Source organism: Musca autumnalis, unplaced genomic scaffold (genome assembly GCF_047663935.1).
Source record: "Musca autumnalis isolate F117 unplaced genomic scaffold, ASM4766393v1 scaffold_2, whole genome shotgun sequence".
NCBI classification, from domain to species: Eukaryota; Metazoa; Arthropoda; class Insecta; order Diptera; family Muscidae; genus Musca; species Musca autumnalis.
In genome coordinates this window covers 77,166,614-77,188,088 of record NW_027411755.1, presented here as the reverse complement: position 1 = coordinate 77,188,088, position 21,475 = coordinate 77,166,614, and positions in this window count along the sequence as shown.

Genomic DNA, 21,475 nt, shown 5'->3' with positions numbered 1-21,475 from the left:
AAATAACGCTCTACAAAACACTGATACTACCCGTGCTGATGTATGGCTCCGAAGCCTGGGTACTTGCGCAAGCAGACATGGCAGTGCTTGGTGTGTTTGAGAGAAAAATTCTTCGAAAGATCTACGGACCAATCTGCGTTGACGGTGAATATCGACGTCGCATGAACCACGAGCTGTATCTGCTATACAACGACATGAATATTGTTAAACGTATCGAGATGCAGCGATTGCGTTGGCTAGGCCATATCATAAGAATGAGCGATGATGAACCCGCTAAAAAGGCGTATGAATACATGCCACATGGCGGTGCACGCAGAATTGGCAGGCCAAGGAATAGATGGCGCAAACAAGTGGATGTTGAGATGAAAAGGCGCGGTATTCCAGAGAGCAAAGCAACAAATAGAGAGGAATGGAGATCTCTTCTTAGTTCGGCCTATAGAACAAATGTTCTGTAATGGGCCAGCTAAGTAAGTAAGTAAGTACCCGGCCGACGCACAGTGCGAAATATGAGCACTTTAGCGGAACTTTGCTAATAACTTTTAAAGGAAAGGGCGTAGATTCCTAAAATTTTGCAAAAATGTCTCTTATATTAGTGGATAGTGTTTGGCTCAAATTGGGCCACATAGGCCCGCGGTTTCCCGTAGCGTTCATGTAACTCCTGCTGCCGTTTTTACGTTTTACATTCATTTTTCAATCAATTTTGCTGCAAATTGGTATATTCAGTTTTCAGCGGATAGAAAGCTTATGTACAAAATATTATCAATATAGGTTCGCGTTTAGGTATAGCCCCCATTGAACGGTACCGGTAGATGGGACCTATTTTAAATGTTACAGACACAATTTCCAATGTATTTGGTTGTATTTTAGCATTTTATGTTCTTCGTAGATAGAAAACCACTGTGCGAAATATAAGCATCGTAGATACGCGTTTTTGGTACAGCCCCCATATGACGGGTTCCTTCATGTTAGGTATTTTAAATTTTGAAGACAAAAATTGCAACGGATTTTGATGCAAATTTGCATTTTAAGATATTAGCGAATAAACATCATCCTCACATAAAATCTGTAAACATTGGTCCACTTCTGGGTGAAGCCCCACAACCCTACACATCTATTAAGGAGTAAAATGTCAATTTTTTGGTTTTCATTTGTATCTATAATGTTTATTGGTCCATTCAGCAGGTCTGTACCATTAATTTTGTTAATAATGTCTTTCAGATCAAGTTCAGGTCTGCACTGCATTACAATTTTAACGTATTTTGGTATTTGTACCGCAGCATCTAAAAATGTTGCACTATATGTAAATCACCAACAGTTAGAGGTCAAAACTATCAAAAATTGCGAGAGGTTTCTTAATTTTACAGAAATTATCACTGTTAGAATTAGTGAGTCCATTTCTTCCAAACACAGTCAACAATGGCGTTCATTGTCGCGTTTACCTTCCACTTTTTGAAAATGCAACAGAATAAAATTCACGAAGTCTTTTTAGAAAATCTTGAATATCTCCAAAGACTGCGCGATACCGCACCAGTTTTATAGCTTTGCGAACAGAGGAGAATCCAATCTTTCAGATTATTATTATCTTAACACGTGAATGTACGTAATTCACTTTTGAAATGACTACGGAAAATAAAAAATTACAATTTTGAAAACTTCAAAAAATCACTTCTTTCCGACTAAAATTGCACGAAAACAATAAGGGTTTTTTGCATTTTTTTAAAGTGTAAAATATCATAATTGTTTTGTAAAATATTAAGAAAAATTAATCATGGCATACTGAGTTACCATATGTCCGCGCCACGCTATTTTTTGAATGAATCCAAATTACATATATTTCTTAGAAAAACAATTATGAAACAAAAGTGCAACTTTAAGTGCATTTTTAAGTCGTTTCGCGGAGTAAATCGCAAAACTGAGTATGGATCATTTGCAGTGGAGTACTTAGCTAACGAATTCAATTAAAATTTAATTAATTTTATGTACTTCAAAATTCCTTAAAGTTCCACTAAACTTCCCATATTTCGCACTGTGCGACGGTGAGCGTTGAACGCACAACCCATGGCCTACATAAGGTCGGTCAATGTTTGATGTCAAAAACATTATTGTAATTTAAAATACAAAGAAACTAAAATCACAATAATCTAAAATCCACACTCTATACAGTCGGACACTCAGCCCAAACTAGTTAGCCCTGACTATTTAGTTTGCTGTCAAATACATTATTGTGACATAAAATACAAAGGAAATCAAATCACAATAATGAACAATCTATTATGTTTGTTGTCAAAAGTTGTTAACAGAACTCTAAAAGGCCGACCTTCTATAGGCCTTGGTAAAATCTATTATTTTTGTTGTCAAATGTTGTTAACAGAACTCTGAATGTGCCGTCGTAAAATTGTCAATTAAAGTTGGAAAAATCATCAAAAATCTTCAAAGTGTTCTAAATTAAGATTGTTGGACATTTAACGTCGATTATTAGCAGATTATTATGTTTTCAGACCTCTTACGACAGTATTGTGTAGGGTTTAAATATTTGGTATTGTAATACCATTTTTATACCCTCCACCATAGGATGGGGGTATATTAAGTTTGTCACTACGTTTGTAACTACTCGAAATAATCATTGTAGACCCCACAAAGTATATATATTCTTGATCAGCGTGCAATTCTACATCGATATAGCCATGTCCGTCCGTCTGTCCGTCTGTCCGTCTGTCCGTCTGTGGAAATCACTCTAGCGTCCGAACGGATTGACGTAGGTTGATGAAATTTTGGGAAAATATGTTATATTTACGTAGGACTTTTGGTATTGAAAGCGGGCTATGTAGGTCCACGCTTTCGTATAGCCCCCATACAAAATGACGCGTGACGCGTCGTCGTTTTAGGGAATTTTTAAGATATTTGGCCCATTTTACCACCGAATTGGTTGTAATTTGGTACTTTGTGTCTCCAGAGGCCAAAAAATATTCCTACCAAAGTTGGGTTATATAGGTCCACGTTTTGGTATAGCCCCCATATAAGGCCCCATATAAAGTACGCGTCATTTTAATATATTTTGAATGTATTAGACCCATTTGACCACAGAATTGGTTGTAATTTGGTATTTTGTGTCTTCAGAGGCCAGAAAACATTCCTACCAAAGTTGGGTTATATAGGTCCACGATTTGGTATAGTCCCCACATAAGACCCCTTACAAAGTACGCGTCATTTTAATATATTTTGAATGTATTAGACCCATTTGACCAAAGAATCGGTTGTAACTTTGTATTTTGTGTTTCCAGAGGCTAAGAAACATTTCTACCATAAAATGTTTATATAGGTCCACGTGTTGATATAGCCCCCATATTACAATATCTCCCGATTTTCGATATTTTGAACGTTTTAGCCTCATTATCACACCGATATGGCTGAAATTTGGTATTTAGTCTTCTTTAGGCGTATAAAACTTTCCCCCAGAAATTTGTAGGTATAGGTCCACGCCATCATATAGCCCCCATAGAACGGTACCTTCCGAATTTCGGTATTTTGAAGGTTGTGGCCACATTAATCCACCGAAATGGCTGAAATTTGTGGTGGAGGGTATAAAAAGTTCGGCCCGACCGAACTTAACGCTTTTCTTACTTGTTTATTATTAAATTATGCAAAAATGTAAAATTTGATAAAATATCAAACGTTTTATCTAAAATTCAATATTTTCTTTGTCTTAATTTGTAGCATTAGGCTGGTTTTAACTCAATGGGTGCAAATCGATGTCGAATTTTTTTAGCCGCGGTTGCCGCATTAACCTTTTAGGTTTGTTAGATTTTAAGATTGCCAAAGTTTGAGCACAATTGGAATATGTTAACAAGATAATGTTTATATAGATATAAAATAGGATAGATTGGGTAAACATAATTAATAGGTTGAAAGGGAGTTTAATACAAAAAATAGTGAAAACGATATTCAGAAATATTTTTTAGGTCCAAACTGCATTGAAGATTTGTTGAAATACGAAAGGTATTCACAAACAAATATCCGATAAAGGAAATAACAAAATGATCCGTGGTATCTTAGTCCCGAAATTGTTGGCCTGGCATTGTAAAGAGCCAAATGCGACAAAACTCTTAACAAAGCAAGCAGAAGAATATGGAAATTTCTCCAGAAATATTCAAACCAAACTGGCAAAAGAACAACTCGTCGGTGTCATGCTTAAGTGTTCCATACGCCATTTGCCCGTTTTGAGATAATCGCATTTTAATGTTTTGCCTCACAGCTGCATTGAGCTGGATAAAGAAAATATTTATATTTTTGACTAGAAATATTAAATATAGTATATAGAACATATTTGCAAAAATATAGTGGAATATGTATTGGAATATAAAAGTTATAGAGATTTTTTTAAAAAGAGAATTTTTGTCGAATTGTTCCATATCCACACTTATGACATAAATGTGAAATATTGCTAATCACATGGAACAAAGTGACAAAAAAATTTTCCATCTTTGCCTCAATAAATCAAATACTTCTAAATCGAAAATTGAAGTTCAGATTTTTGAAATGTGTTTTTAAACTTGTAAGTTTTTAAAATATTTATTTCATAACTGAAAAAAGTTTAAGCTTTCGCGTCGATGCGTGGATATTTCGGAAACTAGAGCAGATAGGAGAAAGCCGACTAGAAATTCAGAAAGAGCATATCTCAAAACCCTAGAAACCACTTGTATCTCAAAAAGTCAAAAATGGCGTATGGAACACTTAAGCATGACACCGACGAACTGGCGAAATTCCTAGAAGGCATACAATGAACAGACAAATATCCATCTTCGTAAAAACAAAATTGCATTTGAAAGAGTAAACGTTTGATGATAGCGAAGCCATTCCACAACCGATACGTCTGATGAGCCTCTACCAAAGGCAAAACATGTCACATAGTGTTGACTGTGTGGGTTCGAATTTTCGGTTTTTTTTCACTTGTAAAAATCATCAGTCAGTCAGTCAAATTAATATTAAAAAAATCTTCGCCCTAATAGGCAACATTTTCAAATAAAGTAAAAGATATTTTTTTCATTCCCAAAAATTGATAACACTGTGCAACATGAACATTATTAACCATATTCTGACACCGGAACTTTCGCGGTTATAGGCCTCAGAAAGTTTGAGGCTTTGATGTTAAAAGGGGTTATTTTGTCAGGACTATATCTTCCAAACTTGTGGCCCTATGTTCCACCTAGGAACCTGGATAGTAATAATAATAATATCTTCCAAACCGTTAGGAAATTATAATTCATCTCAGAGGCAAAGTTGTAGCACATATCAAGAAGAACAAAAATTGTGAACACATAAACTCAATCAAATTTCATCTTCGAAAGATGTAATTTATTTTTACATTTATTCTCGGGTTTTGGCCTTCAGATACCAAACCTATCAAATTTGAAGCAAACACTCAACGACAAAAATATACCTTAGATCTCAATAAACATATTTTTAGAACATACGAACTCTGTATAAACGGTTCTTAAAAGTCATAGTAGGAAAGCAAATGGAATTTTTATCCTGTTTTCGGTGGTTCTGGTCAACAGACACTAAACCGTTCAATATTCAAGACAGCAATCAACTACAATAATGTAGCAAGAGATATCAGTAAACAACTTTCTGGAAAATACGAACTGTCTGCAAAAGATCCTTAAAGTCAAAATAGGAAAATACTTTACAAAATATTCGATTTTTGTACTTTTGTCTCCGAGTCTGGTCCATAAATACCAATCAACTACAAAAATGTACCTAAAATTACAATAAACAACTTTCCAGAACATATAAACATTCTCGGAATGACGTTTTAAGCTGAAGTTCACAAACAAATCAATTACATTAAACATGTTCCCCTACTCAGGTCTGTAAATAACAAACTCTTCCAAATTCAAGAAAATTTTAAAGGTCATGTATTTATGGACCTGAACAGGAAATAATGGCAAAAATAATCCAACTTTAAGTTTGAAGAATCGTTCCTACAAAGTTCATATATTCCAGAAAGTATTTTACTGAGATTTTAGGTACATTTTTGTAGTGGACTCTATTCTTAAGGATAAAACTCCCATTTGTTTTGCTATTTTAACATTTAAGAACGGTTTATACAGATTTCGTATTCTGTAGAAAGTTGTTTATTGAGATCTAAGGTACATTTTTGTAGTTGGTTGTTTGCTTCAGTTTTGATCGGTTTGATATCTATAGACCAAAACCCGAGAAAATTTTTTAAATAAAATTTGACCTTGCCGATTTTGACCTTGCAGGTGATGTTTTATGGAACGTTGATGAGATAGGGAAAGACGGCGAGACACGTGTCTTCTCATCGAGGCCCCAGTGGCACGTGTTAACATATTACATTTCTTCTCAAACTTTAACAATCTTAAAATCTAACCGCATAGTTTATCCCTTTGAGTTAAAACCAACCTAATGCAACAAATTTATGCAAAGAAAATATTGAATTGTACATAAAATATTTGACAATTTAGCAAATATTATATTTTTGCATAGTTTAATAATAAAAAAATGGTTTTACAATATATATTTAACCATATTTTTATACCCAACACCACATTGTGGTAAGGGATCCAAAAAAAAAAATAATAATAATCTGCTAAAAAAATCCACGTTAAACGGCCAAAAATCTTAATATAGAACACTTTTTGGTGGTTTTTCCAAATTTAATTTACAATTTTATGACGATTTTCGACCAAAATCAGTTTGCAAATTTGTTGCATATTTTGTGGATATGCAAAATATTCAAATATGCAAAAAATACAAAATATGACCCTGTTATTGAATGCAGTTTTCTTTGAAACGAACTTTGGTCCAATCAGTATCTTCGTATCTTTATTATTATACAAAATATGACCCTGTTATTGAATGCAGTTTTCTTTGAAACGAATTTTGGTCCAATCATTATCTTCGTATCTTTATTATTAAAAAAAATATGCAAATATGCAAAATCCGATGTCTACTAATAAATAAGGGGTGCCACCGTGGTGCAATTGTATGCACACCCGCCTTGCACGCAGAAGGTAGTGGGTTCGATTCCCCGGCCAAGCAACATCAAACAATTTTCAACGGTGGCAAAATATCCCTCAGTAATGTTGGCGACATTTCCTGAGTATTTCAGCCATGTTAAACTTCTCTACAAGTGGTGTCTTAAGTCACGCCGTTCGGACTCGGCGATAAACTGTAGGTCCCATATCATTGAGCTAATATGAATCGGGGTGCACTCATTGATATGAGAGAAGTCTCCCTTGTCCCAGCTGGGACGTTTGTGGAACAATTATATATAATAAATAAGATTTAATACCAATAATACATCGATGTTTTCTACCGCCATATTATATGGAGGGTATACAATAGGGTTATGACTTTTTACAACCTCATATCCCTGTATCATAGCGTGATGAGTTTTGCCATAAGATTACATAAAATCTTAATTATAAGGTGATTCGGTGAAAAAACCTCACGCATAAAATGATTTTAAAATTTGAATTTATCAAAATTATGGACAATTTTTTGAAGTCACTGAAAACATATATATAATTGAAAATAAACTTTAGAGCCACATGAGATAATTAAAATGACATAAAATTTATTTCTCACTATTTTTCTTCACTTCTGAGAATCGTAAAAATGTCGTAAACGCTTTTATTCAAAAATATAATTTTTTTACAAAAAACAAAAAAATTAAAATTTTTTCAAAGTGACTTTTTCGCGACTTTTTTAATACTTGAATGAAATAAACGTTATTATAGTTATTAGTAGGCTTATATTTATTCATTCGTGCAACAAAAAATATTTTTTTGAAAAAAAAAATTTTTTCATTTTATATATTTTTTCAAAAAATTATTTTTTTTAAATCGATTTGTGCGTGAACTTTTTTTATATTTCAATGGAATAAACGATAGCATAGTGATTAATAGGCAAAAGTTCATTCATCCCTACTACAGGAAATCATTTTTGAGGAAAAATGTCAAAAAGTCATAACCCTAGTATACAAACAGGGGCTTAGAACATGACATATGTGACCAACTTACTCGTATGTATTTACTTTAGAGCAGACACCGGGAAGTGTGACTTCCTACAACATACAATAGGTGCAGAACGAATATTCATTCATTATATTCAGCTAGTCACTTATAAATTACACTCATAAATTTTATGTTTCATATAACTTCCAAATTAACAAACTATATTTTTGATATTTTAAATTTTAAATAGAATTTTTTTCGATTTTACATTTCGGACAAAACCACAAAATGAGAACGTACGCGACCAAACCTGCAAACGAAATGTTTTAAAACGAGGTGTTGTTACACTGCAATGTTATCAAAACAGTGAAAAAAATGTTTAAGATAAAATTCACTCGAATTGTTCCAAAAGTGTTTGGATAGGTGATTGTTACCAAAAACTAATGTATTTTGATATCATATTTGTAAAACTAAAATCATCACATATGTTCAGGGTTATGACTTTTTGACGTTTTTATTTCTCAAAAATGATTTCCTGTAGCAATTAATAGAATTAATGAACTTTTGCCTATTAATTACTAAAATAAGGTTTATTCTATTACAGTAATAAAAAAGATCACGCACTATAAAATGTAAACAAAAAATGAATGAAATTTTTTTCTATTATTGACTATAATAACTTTTATTCTATTTAAATATTGAAAAAGGTCTTGCAGAAACCACTTTTAATTAATATGCTATATGAACTTAAATAAAACTGATATACTATATGTAATTATATGATGATAAAATTAGTAAGGAATAAAAGGTTATGTCATGTGGCTCCAAAGCTTAGTTTCACTTATACATCGGCTTATATTGACTTTAAAAGTTTGTCAAAGAAGGTCATATAGAAAAATTTTCAAATGATTTATCTCATATTAAGTAAAAGCTCATAAAAATATGATAGAGGGACATGAAGTTGTAAAAAAGTCATAACCCTAATGTACATATGTATGTATGTGCATGTACATTCGCAATGACGTTATTTTCGATATTTAGTTCTTTGATTGAAAATTTTAAACATCATTGTATGCATGGGCGTAGCCAGCTATGGGCATGGGGGCAGATGAAAAAAAGTTTTGCAAAATTATACTGTTATACAAAAGTTGAAAAAAATTGCAGATGTTCTGATGTACTATTTTTTGTTTTATAACTACAAGTGCGTGACTAACATCTTTCGAAAAAGCTATATTTTTTTAAAAGTGGTTAACCTAACCATTTGTTAACCACTTTTAAAAAAATATGGCTTATGGTATATAGTTATGGCGATTGAAGTATAAAAACGCATAAAAACAGGAAAATGTTTTTCCTCGAGCACTAGCCTACTTAGAAGATAATTTATTTCTTATTTTATAATATTTAATTTATTATTTGCAAGTAAGTTTTCGAAAATTGGAAAAACCAATGAATTCGGTTGAAAAATATATGAGATATGTAATCTTTATACCCACCACCATAGTATGGAAGGTATATAAAGTTGGGTGTTTCCGTTTCTGACGCATTGAAATACTTATTTGCAACCCTATAAAGTATACATATTTTTGATCAGAATAAAATTCTGAGTCGATCTAGTGATGTTAGTCAGTCTGTCGAAATTAAAATCGGTCCAAATTATTATATCGGTCCAAACTTAGTTTAACTTCGAAGAGGGCCATATCGGTCCACCTATTAATTATTTGTGATGTCAAAATGTGTTAAATAGATATTTTTGTTTTTTTGTTTAATCATTAAAAACGGTTTTATTTAAGAAAGCATAGATGAAATTCTTTAAAGTATGTTTGAAGGATCTATGTCTCGTAGAAATATTATGATGTGCAAGGTATGGGTCAGATTTGCCGTGCGAGCCATTTTATTGAAAAGTTTCGAATGTTTATGGGGGAGGTACCTTCAGAAGTGGACCGATATGGCTCATCTTCGAACTTAAAATAAGTTTGGATAAAATATTACGAAGGCCCAATTTTGAACGAATCCGTTGATCCGTTCGGATCAGTCAGCCAGACGGAAGGAGATAGCTAAAAAAAAATTGTCTAAAACAGATTTCGTCCAAACATAATTGAGGTGCTCAGCGCCAAAACGGCCTAACCCACATGACCACAAAAATCAAACAGACTACACTGCCGCTCACTTGAATAGAACCCCCCTGCAAATTTTCAATTTTTTCCGAATTATACAAGATATAAAGTTTTTAACTTTTATTATATTTTGCATCATGTGTTTGGAGTAAACTTAGTCATTCATTTGAATTCAAATCCAATTTTTATAAGAATTATACAAGAAAAACAAAATAAAGTCAACAATTGGAGTAAAAAAATTGGCTCATTTGAATAGAACCCCCCCTTTAAAACTTGCGAATACAGAAAAATTGTATTAGAATATCGATGCATATTTACTCTATATTGAAAACGAAGTACTTTCAGTACTATTTAGTAAAAGGATATCTCTCCTGATTAAGGATACACCCGTATATCCTGCTTTGGTAAGGATTCTTTAAATAATCAGGTGTAATGCCTTACAAAGCTTGTTTTTTTTCTGTCAACAAGTTTATTTTTGGAAGCGTACTGTCTCCTAGAGTCGTATATTTTACGCTTAAGTCATTCCCATACAGTTTAGATAATATTTACCACTGTAGAACATGGTGGCCCCTCCAGGATATCCGCATTTCTATTCAAATCTTTAAGTTTTGATGAATCGAAGTGTACAAAAGTTTATAAAATCGTGATGAAATTGCCACTCGGGATATCCGAAAATGTTTCTTAATACTGGAAATGCCTGTTTTGGAACTCCTTTGTAAATTGTCGCGCGCATTTAGGGTGAAAGAAATTAACGTCCAAGTCCTTGACAAAACTTTTCCCCGGAAATGTGTCAGCACTGGTCCACGTTTTTAATTACCCACTATAGAACTGTTCCGCCCGATTTTCGGGGGTTTTCAGGGCTTTAGCTGCATTATCCTATAGAAATGGTTGTAATTTAATACAAATTGAGTCTTCTTTGGGGCTACTAAACTTCCCTCCAGAAATTTGTCAGCACTGGTCCATGTTTTATATAGCCTATAGCGATTTTAGGATTTAAGCCGTACTCTCCTACAGAAGTGGCTGAAATTTAGTATTTAGCCTTCTATGGGGCTATAATAACTTTTCCCCCTAATTCCCAATTTCAAGTATTGTACAAAATTTTAGCTGACCAGATAAGGTTAGGTGGTAGGTAATTGGTGTACGATGTGGTCAAACAAATTCGCCTAAAATTGTGGGCAATGATACTTTCGTAACGGAGAGAAAATTATCTATTCCATATTAGTTCAGAATACTTCATGGTGGACGTTTTTTACTTGTTGTTCATTAGGTAAGTACCTAAATAAAAGTTTTAAATTTTTGTATGTAAAAACTATACACATTACCAAAAAAAAAACCCTAGATTAGATCCTGGCTACGCCCTTGATTGTATGTACATTGTTGAAGCGGGTAATATCAACAAATTCTACAACGAAGGAAAGTACTAGTTTATGTACTCAGGAGATTATACGGAAATTAAATACAGTCAGAGTCAAAAGATAGTTAACACCCAACTTTTTACTTTAAATGTCATAATTTCACTGATATAAGGATATGCTCATATAAAATGTAAATTGATTTGTTTAGTTATTTAGTGCTGAATTAAATTCCAAAAATATTAGGACTTTCAGAAGTATCATTATTAGACAGCGGATGCATATATGGTTAGGATGGTCGTAGAGAAAATCTGATTAGACAAAAACACGTTTTATTACAAAATAAAACCAATTAGGCCCAGAAATTTTTGCATATTTTGCATATCGTGCATATTTTGACATATTTTTACATATTTGCATAAAATGAACATATGCAAAACCATATGCAAAAATATATACAAGGATTTGTGGTCTAAAAATCCCAGCGCCATTTCGCTGAAATGTGGTATTAAATCTTCGTTAGGGGTATGAAACTTTACACCTGAAATTTGTCCTCTTCATATACCCCCATAGAACGGTACCTCCGGATACCTCCGATATTTTGAAGGCTGTGACGTCAACATCACACTTGAATGGCTGACATTTTGTATAAAGTCTTCGTTGGGAGTATACAACTTTCCACTTAAAATTTGTAACTATATGTCCACATTTTCATATAGCCCCCATAGAATGGTATCTCCGGATTTCTGGTATTTTGAAGGTTGTGGCCTCAATATCCCTCCGAAATGACTGAAATTTGTTATTAAGTCTTCCTTAAGGGTATAAAACATTCCACCTGAAATTTGTCGGTATAGGTCTACGTCTTCATATAGCCCCCATAGAACGGTACTTCCGGATATCTGGTATTTAGAAGGTTGCGGCCTCAATATCCCACCAAAATGGCTCAAATTTGGTATTAAGTCTTCCTTGGCGGTAAACAAAACAAGGCATCAATATTTGAATCCAAAAGAAAAGAACAAGAGAATAATAAGAAGAAAAAAAATCAATAGTTTAAGTTATGTGTTGTCTTAATATATGTTTATTAGAACCTTTAAGATTCATTTTTGTAAAGGTTATCAACCTTTACGCCAGTTTGAAACTCGTATGTTAGTGAGCGTAGGTTTTGCCTTGCTAAAGCAACTAGTCTGTTTATCAACATATTGTGATCTGCAGAGTGGCAGATAAATTCAAGAAAACCAACTAAGAGAGCTCTTTCAGTTAGGTAGGAAACAATAGTGTAAAGAAAAACCGCCAAGTGCGAAGATAAAAACGATCTAGGGTTTTGAATAGGTGAATCCGAGCCAATGGCTCACAATTAAGATTATCAGGTGTTACCAGCTTAGATTATTACTATTAATTTTTGTGTTAGCCGTTAAATAGTATTAAATATAGTCTTTAAAGAAAAATTTTACATTGATTTAGGATTTATTGTGAATACAAATTTGTGATTCATGTTTGATTTGAAATCCATTATGTTCTGATTGGAGACTATCTAGAGGGAGGAAGCAAAAATGATGACATAGGTTGGTAAGTACTATAAGTGTGGTCGATACGGGGTCCTTAAAATATTTTATTAGTTTCTTTGTTGTGAATTCTTTTATACTGTCTCAATTTAGTGTTCATTCCCTGGGCTAGGATCGGAAGGGTTGGAACCTCCTGAGGCAATGAGCTGCCGGAAGCCGTCCTAGCGCCAATATAGGGTCTCGTAATCTTAAATTTCTCGGTTTAGGTTCAGACCTTCATATAGCTCCATAGAACGATACCTCCCGATTTTCGGTATTTTGAAGGTTGAGCCTGTGGGTATACATTTCTCAATTTTATTGACTTGTCTGAAAAGAATTTTAAACACCAAAATTGTACATTCAAACATTTTTGTACCTATTATTGAAATATTTGTTGCATAAGAAAATATGTAAAATGCATAAATTTATGCATTTTGCATAATTTTGCATTTGTCATATGTTTCGATTGCAATTTAGTCAGAAGCCAAAAGTATGTCCGGTCCCAAAATTTGACATGAATCGGACCAAAAATAGCGGTTGCATAAAATTCGGCTGTCTAATCATTATAGAAAAAACAAGTAAGAAAACTCTATAGTCGGACGGAGCCGACCATGGGATACCCTATACCACTATCCCTGGACAATCGCTCTCCACGAAACTTCTTTTCAATGATTGTGAAAATTTAATTATCAAATATCAGAGATGTAATGTATAATACTTATGACCAAAACCAAAAAGTTATCTAGCATGACAAAGACTTTTTTGTAGCAGGGAAGGAAAGTTAATTTCACACAAACTAAAATGTAATGAAACCCACTTATGTAGTACTACTACTTCCGTTGTTTAACCCCTACGTTATTGAAATTTTTACCAATTTCACACAAAAGTTTCAGTCCATTTAACCCGCTAAGTATTATCTGATCTTCACGTTGGTTTGTACGCTTCTTCTTCATCATAAACTCAAACTTTGTTTAAAATTTTGCGGGTTATTATTTTGACCAACAGAGCCGCTACAAAATTGGTTAAAATTTTGTTTTTGGTCCATTTCATCCCCTGAACATTTCACGATCATCATCAAAAACTAATAATTTCTATTCTGGCCCGAACCCAATCTCCTTAAGCTTGTTTACAATTTTTAATCGCTTTATATCGTCGAAATATGAATTTTGGCATACCAAATAAGGGGTCTAGGACGAATATTTCGTGGTGTTACATAAACTTTTGTAGAGACAATATGTAGCATGGGATAAAAATGTGGTTCTCTACACAGAACCCATTATATATATATTAGGCAGTAGGCCTGTTATCACTTTATTGCAATTTACATCAGAGGAAAGGTCAGTAGTTTTTTTCCATATGTAGGCTACTTTGCGAAATATATATGGTAAATAACAAAAATGTTTTGCAATCGATGAATCCGAGATTCACCCTTTCAGAATTCGCAAACTGTTAACATGGTCTATAAGGTATGACTACAATTCTTTAAAATTAAGTGTTTTAGGAGGGATCCCATAATGTCGACCATTAAAATTAATTTTCGTGGAAGCTGTATTGGCATCAATGTAGAAAAATGGGTAAAAATGGGTTGAAGCCAACAAGTTTTTTTATGTTCCCATGCGATTTCTGGCTTAACCTTACATTTTATAGACCTATTCCCAAAGAATGAATCACAGAATTCTCCATGGGCAATAAGATAGCTGTGTATGATTTTTCGATATATCCACTGCATCCACCTAAAATTGATGCTGACATTTTGAAGCCGGAATTTCGGGGTTTTTTAATTTTTTTAATAATCCGGACGCGCAAGAAGATAATATTCCAAACTCATAACACGATTATAGAACTCGTGATTTTACGTCGTTTGGTGCATATCTCATGAGTGTCCTTACAGCATCCTAGTAATTGGAGTCTAAAGGCCAAAATTTCATGCATGAATTTTCTTACAAAACATATTTTTTGCGTGTAAAATTTACAACTGTCATTCAATTTTCTTTGAAACCCGCGTGAATTTAGTTTTTTACACGACGGTTCTAATGAAGCCTTCCGCGATCGAATTCATCTACTAAAACCGCGGATATAGATACCTTGAAAATCGGAAAATCAGCAAAAATAAATTTTGACAAATCCGCGTACTAAACCGCGATTTTCTTTAACATTTTTTACATAAATGGAATCCTTTACTCGCGATTATAATATTTGCGAAAACACGTGTCATAAAAAACAGAGATACGCGAGTACTATGGGTATTTCGCCAAAAATTGAATGTGGAGGCACATCCGCGGTTTTTGAAGAATCTATTTGAAATAGGTGTACATTGACGTATTTTTGATGGGCGCTGATGAAACCGGATGCGCATCAAAATCATATGCACATTGCGCGACTTTTACCAACTTAAAGGTTTTTGCAGTGCATGATGCAACTGGCGGCACACAATGGCCGCTGAGTGAAACATCGAAATATGCATAAATATTGAAAGAGATTGATCCGCTTTATCCAAAATCGGATGCGCATCAACCGACTTTAACTAATTCGCGAATTACAGGCTTTTTAATTTTTATATCTTTTAAATGATAGTAATTTCAATATTACTCTCAATTCCCTATCCTTATAAGTTATCACAGTAAGCAGTTAAGCTTTAACGATGGTAAACCATATATTTTGATAAAATTTTAGCAGAATACTTTAATTTATGTATTAGATTTTAGCGAAATAGTTGGATAACTTTCAAATATTTTTTTTTCTAATTTTTCGAAACAAACCAAAAACTATATTTGTAACAATATTTTCCAACAATGAGTTGTTTCTCTTTTCTTGTTGTTAGAATATGCAATTTATAAAGCTAATGTTTATAATTTTGGTTTCACATTTTTTTACGCGTTGTCTAGTTTCTGTACGTATTTTTAATTTAGTTTTTTAGATTTTTTTAATTTTTTTGATTTTCCGCGAAAATAAAAACACATTTTGGAAATTTTGGTGCATCTACGGATGGATATCAAATGCTGTTACTGATATATGCTTACATTTTCTCAATACAAAAAATAATAAATTTTAAAATATTTTTTCTTTATTAGAGGATAAAAACCGCTATAACTTTTGCGCGCATCGGCCAATTTCGTGAACGCGACCAGATTTGAAAGCAGATTTTTTTCCTTTAACTCTATACCAAAAATCGTAGATGTGCTCGCGAAAAATTTTTTTAAGTTTTTCTCAAATGGAATTGCAAAGGAATTTTGTTATTTGCCATATACGAGTATATAACATATGGACAGGGATCTGAAGCGCTCGCCCATTTGTATACCCTACACCACTATGTGGGGAGGGTATTATATGTTGGTTTTGGGCAAAAAGTTTGTAACGCATCGAAATATACTTATATATACCATACTTATATATACCAAAATGAATGTCTCGACGAGCTGAGTCGATGTGTGTCCGTCCGTCCGTCTGTCCATCTAAACCTTGTAATCACGGATCGGATCGTCACCAAATTTTGGGTGTTGATGACGATCCCGGAGGGGAAGAAGGCTATTGATTTTGGTGATGGTCGGATAATATTCAGGGGTCGGAATGGGCAAAAAACTTATTTGGAGAAAAAGTCAACGTTTTATTTCAAAGCGCATATCTCCGCATCTATAAAGGGTATATCAAACGCAAAACCTGCTAATGAAAGCAGAAAATATCATAACGATGAATAGTAGGTTTTCGTAGGTGGTCAAACAATGAAGATATGGCAATAGTCGCTAATACAACCCAACTTTTCATTTTTGCGATTTTATTTATAATGACTAGACATCGGATTTTTGCATGTTTTTTATTTCTCATCCGATTGGACTCAAATTTTGGATCTAGGCGTTTTGAGGGTCAATTTTTCGATATTTGGGGTCATATCAAAAATATGCAAAATATATGCAAAAAAATATGCAAAAAATATGCCAAAAAATATGCAAAATATGCAAAAAATATGCAAAATATGCAAAAATATGCAAAATATGCAAAAAATATGCAGAATATGCAAAAAATATGCAAAATATGCAAACAGTTTTTGGGCGAAAATCGTCATAAAAGTCGTAAAATTTACAATTAAAGTTGGAAAGAATCATCAAAAACACTTTAAAGCGTCCTAAATTAAGACTGTTGGCCATTTAACGTCGATTTTTTAGCAGATTATTATGTTATTGATACCTCTTACGACGGTGTGGTGTAGGGTATATGGTATTGTAATACTATTTTTTATTGCTAAACTATGCAAAAATATAAAATTTGATAAAATATCAATCATTTTATGTAAATTCACTATTTTCTTTGTCTTAATTTGTAGCTTTAGGCTGGTTTTAACTCAAAGGGAAGAAATCGATGTGGGATTTTTTAGGCGGGAGTGCCGTCTTAACTGTTTACTTAGATTAGATTTTAGATAGATTTAAGATTAAGAGTGCCAATTGAGCACCATTGGAATAAGTTAACAACACGTGCTACTGGAGCCTCGAAGTTATGAAAATCTCGTCTCTCTCGGCGACCCATATCTGTGGAACGGTTAAAGCTATTTGCCCGTATTATGCCTTAAATTAAAAGCCATTCTGTTTATTTTATATTCAAAAACAAAATGCGTAAGTATTACTGAATTCGAGATAGAAAGCCAGTGTCCCGATTAACGTGACCACGTACGCCTTAGGGCGAAAATGGAGCCTATCTTGGTATAGCCGACTACTTGGAGAACGCGTTGTTTTAGTTGTTAGTCCTTTGTAATTAATTGGTTGTAATCTGTGGTGAGCTCGACTCGGTGTTAATGTGATAATGTGGAGAAGTATCCATCTTCGCTTTGTTAAGATTTTTGTCCCCATTTGACTCTTTACGGTGTTGTGCACTGTCAGATCAAACAATGCCAAGCCAACAAGTTCAGGACTAAGATACCACAGGGGATTTATCATTTTTTATTTCCTTTTTCTGTCTACGTTTTCGTATTTCAATAGATTTTCAATGAGGTCTAGGTCTTCTTTTGATGCTAAACGCTTCGTAGAATCTGAAGAACCATCTGTCCCGAAAATAATCAAGCGCAGCTTCAACAAAAACTCCTAATCATGAAATTGTCATTGCTGCTGGATCCCTGTAAAGTGTCCTATAGGAACGTTAGTCGTATCATTTTATCTACAGTAGAAGCTCTCGGAGATGACCCCAACTAATATATGATCTTTAGAAGCTTTATCCGTTTATTCCGGAGAATAAACAGTGAAAAATACTAGCAACAACTTCAAGGAAGATACCCTAAAACAAGGCTATTTGCGTGCACTGGCATGGAAAACTATTACCAGGTATTCCCAAAACAGTGCAAGAAGAACGGGTTGCTGTTCTGGTATCATCTGGTATGCGGGTAAAGAACAACTCCTGGGCGTTCCTGAAACTGACAGTAGCTCAGGGGAGAAACAAGACTTAGCAGTGTACGAATGCCTAGAATAATGGGGTCTTACCAGCTTGAGCAGATGTTAAGTCGAGAGCTTCTGTACCTGCGTACAGATTTATAAGAAGTATTGTTGAGAGGGATTTTTCACTGCAAGTTTGGCAGCACATCCGGACATCAACCAAACATATTCACGCGATTTCTATAAGAATAGTCTGCGATTGACAAATCCAAGTTCGATGTAGGCGAGAATGTTTTAAAACTACTTCCCAGCTGACTTCCCAAGAACAAGAGGTCGTAGAAGCACTTTGTGTTTTCATATTTCGAGCCCAGTTTAACGCGCCCAGAACGTTTCTTATTTTGTTTATTTATTTTGTATCAAACGGCAACTGAGTGTTATAAATGAGAGTGTGGGTTATTGATTTTACAAAACGTATAAGGAACAAGATAATGGTTGTGTAAATATAATATTGGTTTGATTGGGTAAACATAATCAATAGGTTGAATAGGATTAGAGACAATAGATTGAGTTTAATACAACAAATAGTGAAAACGAAATTCAGAAATATTTTTTAGGTCCAAAAAAAGACCTAAACAGCATTGAAGATTTATTGAAATACGAAGCAAATATCAGATAAAGGAAATAACAAAATGACAAATCATCTGTGGTATCTTAGTCCTGAACATGTTGGCCTGATCTGATAGTTCAAACCACCGTAAAGAGCCAAATGCGACAAAAATCTTAACAAAGCATGCAGAAGAAGATGGAAAAAACCAAACTAATAGTACGGTTTCACTAGAGTTTTTTTTTGCCGGGTTAACCCACTTCGAGAGGATTTATTTGACGTTTGCGCTATGGAATTGACATTTGAAATCCAAACTCACTGGGTTAATCCGGCTAAGTGTAACCGGGGTATAACAAATGAACAACTGCCGCAATTTCCAGAAAAAGTCTACCAGGCGTAATTACAGGGTATACTTACTTGTTGTTAAAGAGATTAAGCATTAACTCCGAATTTCTTGAAAAAGATCCAGTAACTTGACCGCAGAACATTAATTACCAGGAAGGGTAAAGGATGTTAAACAACTTGAAAGTTGTGAACGGCATAGCAGAGCAAGGAGTCGAGTTCATCACCAAGTAGTCATCTTTACCCAGATGTCTCAAAATCACATTATGTCAGTCACTTAAATACATTTAAATATGAACAAAATGTAAAAGACATTTGTTTTTATTCCCAAAAATTGATAGTATGGGAAGAAATAAAAAATAATTTAAAAAATTAAGTTACAATGTTTTATTTATAAAAACACTTAAAACTAGAACATAATTTTTAATGATGGATTCTCTCAAATAAAACGCTGGTGGCCGTTTAATATTGCCACAATTTTTAATTCAAATGCAAGCGTTTTATTTGAGAGATTTAATCATTAAAATTATTTTCTAGTTTTATGTGCTTTTGAAAATAAAACACTGTAACTTATTTTTTTAACTATTTTTTATTTTTAACTTTTAAGCATTTAATTTTTTTGACCACTGGGAACCTCATAACAAAATTATAGCCAATTTAGGCCGAAAATTTAGATAAAAACTTTAAAATACCTTAAATCGTGTTGTACCGTTATATAGGGGCTATACCAAAACTTTGACCTGAGTCCAACATTTTTAGTGAGGAAGTTTCTGTACCATTGGGAACCCCAAATGCCAAGTTATAGCCAATTCGGTTAAAAAATTTAAACAGAATCCTTAAAATACTTTAAATCGGGTGGTACCGCTATATGGGGGCTCTAAGAAAAAATGGACCCATATTGGTTTGGGTTTCATATTCATGTATTGTCATCCAAGTCTGAAAAGTGTGCAAAGTTTTAGTTCGATTGGTCAACTACAACTGTGTGGAAAATAAGTTACTAGATTTGAACTAAACAGACACAAAAGCAAGTTAAATTAAACACTTTAAAAAGGGTTTTTTTCACAATAGACTCCATTTTCACCTTAAGGCATTTTCGGGATATTGGCTTTATTATCTTGAATTCAGTATTACTTTCGTATTTTGTTGTTCGCCAAGAAATATTAAAAATAGTATGGCATTTAATTTAATGCATAACACGGGCAAATAGTTTTAACCGTTTCATAGATATGGGTAGCTGAAGTCGTCAAATAGCCAAAAAGTCGAGATTTTCATAACTACGAGGACCCAGTGGCATGTGTTAACATATTCCAATTGTGCTCAAACTTTAACAATCTTAAAATCTAACCAGACTAAACACTTTAAGGGAGTGCGCATAAAAAATCCGACATCGATGTTTTCCCTTTGAGTTAAAACCAGACTAATGCAACAAATTAAGACAAAGAAAATATTGAATTTTACATAAAATATTTGACAATTTAACAAATTTTATTAATAGGTTAGTAATAAAAAAATAGTATTACAATATGCATATAACCATATTTTTAAATCCACACTGGTATGGGGTCTCAATAGCATAATATTCTGCTAAAAAAGCGACGTTAAACGGCCAACAAGTTTAATTTAGGACACTTTGATGATTTTTCCCAACTTTAATTGTCAATTCTACGACTTTTATGACGATTTTCGTCCGAAAACTGTTTGCATATTTTGCATATTTTGCATATTTTTTGCATATTTTGAATATTTTTTGCATATTTTGTGCATATGCAAAATATGCAAATATGCAAAATAAATAGAAAATATGGCCCTGCCATTGAATTTAGATTTCTTTGAAACGAATTTTGGTCCAATCAGAATCTTCGTATCTCTATTATTAAAAAATATGCAAATATGCAAAATCCGATGTCTAATAATGACGAATATCACAGCTTTGGATGGGGAACTTCCAAAAGCAAAGCCTGACTATGAAAGTAGAATATCCCACCTTTACAATAATGCAAAGTAGGTTGTCGTAGGTGGTCAAACAACAGAGATATCGCAATAGTCGGTAATGCATCCCATTTCCGAGTTTTTTGTAATCACGCTAGAGGTCGCAATTTTGATCGGATCGTCATTTTTTGGGAGTTGATGCGGGTCCCTCAGAGGAAGAAGCCTGCTAAGTTTGGTAATAGTCGGATAATATTCAGGAG